Genomic DNA, 4,823 nt, shown 5'->3' on the forward strand with positions numbered 1-4,823 from the left:
TCTTTAAATGGTATATAAATGCCTGTTATTTGTCAACATTTTGCCTTCACCTTAAGATCAGTGTTAAAATGAGAAAACTATTTTGCATATATGAAAAAAGAAGTAGATGGTTGTAAATTAGACTTTCAATTTGGTACATTTGTATATCAGCTAGCCCTTGTTTTATAGAACTTTCTATTTTAGATTATTAGTACAATGAGATATGAGGTATACTCAGCTACTTTTGTATAGGTACTATTTCTGTACTAAAAATATGTAGTACTGGAAATTTACTTTTAATTTTTAGCACTATTTCTTTACTTTAAAATTATTGTAATTTTTAGGTACTTGTATTTTACAGTACTTGATTTGTACTAAATATTTTGGTACAGAAATAATACAATATTCCATGTTTGAAAATCATAATTTTAAGAGATTTGAAATAGAAAAACTTTCAAAATGCTGAAAATGTAACAGTAATAACCAAAAATCTGTAGTACCTAAATTTCCAGAACAAATTAAGTACTGTAAAATACAGGTACGTAAATACATGTATAACAATAATTTTAAAGTAATAAAATAGTACCGAACATTAAAAGTACTACATATTTTTAGTACAGAAATAGTACCTATGCAAAAGTAGCTGTGTATATCAATCTGATTATCAGACAGCAATAACACAACAAAAACACCCGAAAGGCATTTAGCTATAGGTGCTAACATGCAGTCCTCATCAAAAGCCAGGTGTCTTAAAGATTTGCCATGATATATTGAATTGACCAGCGACTATAAACAATTACAATATGAGTCAAAAAAGAGCTGCCATCAAAACCAAATTCTTTGAATAATTTTCTTTTAATAAATATTAGATTATAGACAACCATTGAAAAGGTTTCTGACTTTAAATGGGTACATGAATTTGTGGTGAGGTGAACTAGTTATTTCTTCAAAACAATATAAAAATAATTGGCATCTTTCGCAAATAGTTCTTATCCAGAATATAAGAATTATCCAGAATATAAGTTCTTATCCAGAATATAGTTTGTGTCATAACTGATGACCACACAATATGACTTTTATACATTTGAACATGATATAAATCGTTTCTAATGTTATAGTACATGTAGTACATCAGTGCAAATATCTTCTTTAAATGGCCAATCCATAAATCATTTACAGGTTTGTTTCAGACACAAAAAAATGTGGATACAAAGAAAATAAAATAGAATGGAAGCATGAACACATGACCAAGAAGAATATTTTTCATGCTTATATATGTATCAAAACAGAATTTGTATTAGATTAGAATTTTCTTGCATGAAGAAGCTCAAATCCTGTGAAATTTGTGTAAATACGGTTGAATTCACTTTAATTTCATTTAAAAAGAAGAAGCTCGGTTCATATTAATTTCACGTGAAAAGTTCACGTGAATTTCACGTGAAGGCTCAATTCACGTGAATTTCGCATGAAAAGTTCATGTGAATTTCACGTGAAAGTTCAATTCACGTGAATTTCACATGAAAAATTTAACGTGAATTTCACGTGAATCAGATATTTCACGTGAAATTCACGTGAATTAAGCTTTCACGTGAAATTCACGTAAATTTTTGGCGTGAAATTCACGTGAAATATTTCACGTGAATTACGCGTATAAGCTCGATTAACGTGAAATTCACGTGATTTTTTTCACGTGAAATTTACGTTAATTTCATGTTAATTTCACGTGAACAAAATTTGCCTGTGTATATTAATAACTTTTGTAGTTGTGAAATTGTTTTGTATAAAAAGCACTTCTTATTTCTGTATATGGCATATTTAAGAAAAGTGTCTGCGGATAATGAAGAACAAAACTAAAATTGCATCTCCACCTTTGATAGATGCTGATGTTATTCTTTTAATTTCATATTGAAGTCCATTGAAAACCTCAACGTTTGGATGCTCGCTTCCAATTATTTATAGATTCTGGCATCCCAACATATACGGAAACTGACATCCCAAAATATCTGGATGCTGGCATCCCAAAATATCCGGATGCTGGCATCCCAAAATATCCGGATGCTGGCATCCCAATTTATCTGGATGCTGGCATCCCAAAATATCCGGATGCTGGCATCCCAATATATATGGATGCTGGCATCCCAATATATCCGGATGCTGGCATCCCATATTATCCGTATGCTGGCATCCCAATATATCTGGATGCTGGCATCCCAAAATATCCGGATGCTGGCATCTCAATATATCTGGATGCTGGCATCCCAAAATCTCTGGATGCTGGCATCCCAAAATATACGAATGCTTGCATCCCAATATATCTGCATGCTGGCATTCCAAAATATCGGGATGCTGGCATCCCTATATATTTGGATGCTGGCATTCCAGAATATAGGGATTCTGGCATCACAACCATGCAGACATGTACCATTTTTAAAGGCAGTGCTTTAAGGCCTGACTTTTAAGTCATGAGGTTCATCTTTTCATACGCAATCTTTGCAGGGGGTCTTTTGGCCAGAAATAGATCCGGAAATGTTCGAATTTCTCCTCTTCTTTTTATGGTATAATATGGTTTTTGTTTCTTTCATTTACATTGGGGACTAAAGAAACGATCAGTGTGTATTGTTCGTTTTATAGAACTTGTTATTAGTGTGTATTTTGCATTATAAGCAGTCAACCTGACTACAAACTATCATTATGTGTATTCCGTGTGGAAAGAGGTCGGGTCAATTTCGAGTGTTATCTGACATCTAAAGATTCTTTAATTAGTTCAGACGTTGATATAACAATGAAAAGTCGACTGGACATGATTAATATTGTATCTTCTATAATTCAAAGCGGAATTCGGTTTATGAACGAGAAACCGTAAAAGCGTTTCTAGTTATGTATGTTGTCTACGTATTATCATGATTCCCGGTACTACGTTCCGGGTATTAGCTATTTGTTATGTGTGATGTGTAACATTACGATCGGGTACCAGCCAATATACGTGTGTATGTGTACATGATTTCCCGCCAAAATGGCCGATTTACAGCTAAAAAAATAGTCCATAAACGTTCCGTATAATGATATGCAAATTCATGATTAATCGTAACTTTTTTTTATCTTTGTATAATAAATATAACAAAATGGATTCCACAAAATTGAAAATAGCATTATTTTACGAGGATTTCTCATATTTTTCTCACTTCCGGCGCAGTAATACGTATGTTTTGAAGAAGCTCGAAGGATTTGACAAAGTGAATTGAGAAGGAAACGGATAGATATACGTCCTTGCTATCAGGTAAAACAATTTAAATGTACAGAACAAAACATTTACTTCACGCAAATAGTACAGGCTTAAGCTTTTTACTGTCTTACACGACTGTAACCGAGTGTTTAACTGACGGCGGTGGCCTACAAGGTACGGGTCATACTGGGTCAAGTCTAAATATGTAAACATATCCACGTGCTATTAGGTAGAAAGCATCGTAATGCAATGTCTACAATTTTTCCTCCTTTATACATCGTTTAACCAGATATATTTCTCTTTCAAATACTCTTTAACACGGATTGAATGTACGTATCTTTTCTAGTGTTTTCTTGTCCTTATTAAAGTTCATTTGTTGATGTTTAAATATTTTTGAACGACTGAACACAGGAGTGAATGAATGCAACAATTATATATACTGAAGACTTGGGCTGTAAAATGATAGTGTACGTATATCATACTGATAATTATTCTAGCAGTAATTATGTTAATTTAGGATGTAATGACAGGAATTCACGAGTTATGCCTCAGGCTTTCTGAAAAAATATCAATGACAATGTAAACAGGAACAAAACATTGACACGAATGATGCTCTCTTCTATGTTATAGTTATTTAGGTATGTGTGTTGCACAAGTTTCAAAAAAACTTAAGTTATAAAACTTTTTTTCAGGGCACAAACCCACTTTAAAGAGACTTGTCTACTGCCATACCATTCCTATTTTCATGCTCCATTTGCAAGCAAGAGACTGAATGGTTTACAAAATTAAAAATCAGGACGGTGTCCAATTAAAACAAAAGAACTAAACTGGATGAATATTGTAGGAGAAATCTAGAGGAAAGTTTTGATTTGTGAAATTGGTTTTCCTGATAAGTCATTCATCCTAGCCTGCAGAAAGGAACTATAACTGTCCACCACCAACTGACGAGCTAATGTTGAGCTTCACATATGGAATTACTCAAATACCATCAATGTCTATGTTTTCAGCACAGATTTCACAAGTTATGACAAAGCTGTGCTTTTTTTTATACCTGTTAAAGAGTTGTATACTAAATTTAATTTTTTTATCAATAAATATATATTGTGTCATTTAAGAACTTGTATTTTGCCAAAAAATGCATACTAGTGAATGAAAGTGGTGCAGTTCATTTTGCTTTGGTATATAGAATTGAATTACAATTGTTCATGTTATTGGAATGCTTATAAAAATAAGGAGATGTGGTACAATGTATATGATATTTAGTGAGTTTATCAAGCAAAAGTGAATAAGAAATAGGTATAAGCAGTTACAGGTACTACTGTACAATCTCAAACTCTGAGAAAAACTCATACCGTAAAGAGAATTTCATATTTACAAGTAAGTTTTGTTTTTGCGTTGAATAATTTTCTTCTATTGTTTTAATTGTAAATATGGGAAGTGGTTAAATGCTAATGAGACAGCTGTTATGGCCATAGAGCTTTAATTGAAAACTTCTTTTTCATTCATACCGGTAGATTTTGCCTGGAGTTAGAAACATATCTGCTAACTTTTCAAAATGCACATGGGAGTTTTACGTGAAAGATGGTCAATATAGTCATACAAAACCTTCAAGGGGGCCTTC

General features: G+C 32.6%; 1 long non-coding RNA gene across 1 annotated transcript; it reads left to right on the forward strand.

Moving 5' to 3' along the window:
- The first annotated feature begins 2,976 nt into the window (after positions 1-2,976).
- On the forward strand, positions 2,977-4,311 carry LOC134696367 (uncharacterized). The gene is made up of 2 exons (XR_010102940.1): positions 2,977-3,256; positions 3,895-4,311. It is a non-coding gene; the product is annotated as an uncharacterized LOC134696367 (long non-coding RNA).
- Positions 4,312-4,823: the final 512 nt, after the last annotated feature.

This window comes from Mytilus trossulus, chromosome 14 (genome assembly GCF_036588685.1).
Source record: "Mytilus trossulus isolate FHL-02 chromosome 14, PNRI_Mtr1.1.1.hap1, whole genome shotgun sequence".
Taxonomy (NCBI): domain Eukaryota; kingdom Metazoa; phylum Mollusca; class Bivalvia; order Mytilida; family Mytilidae; genus Mytilus; species Mytilus trossulus.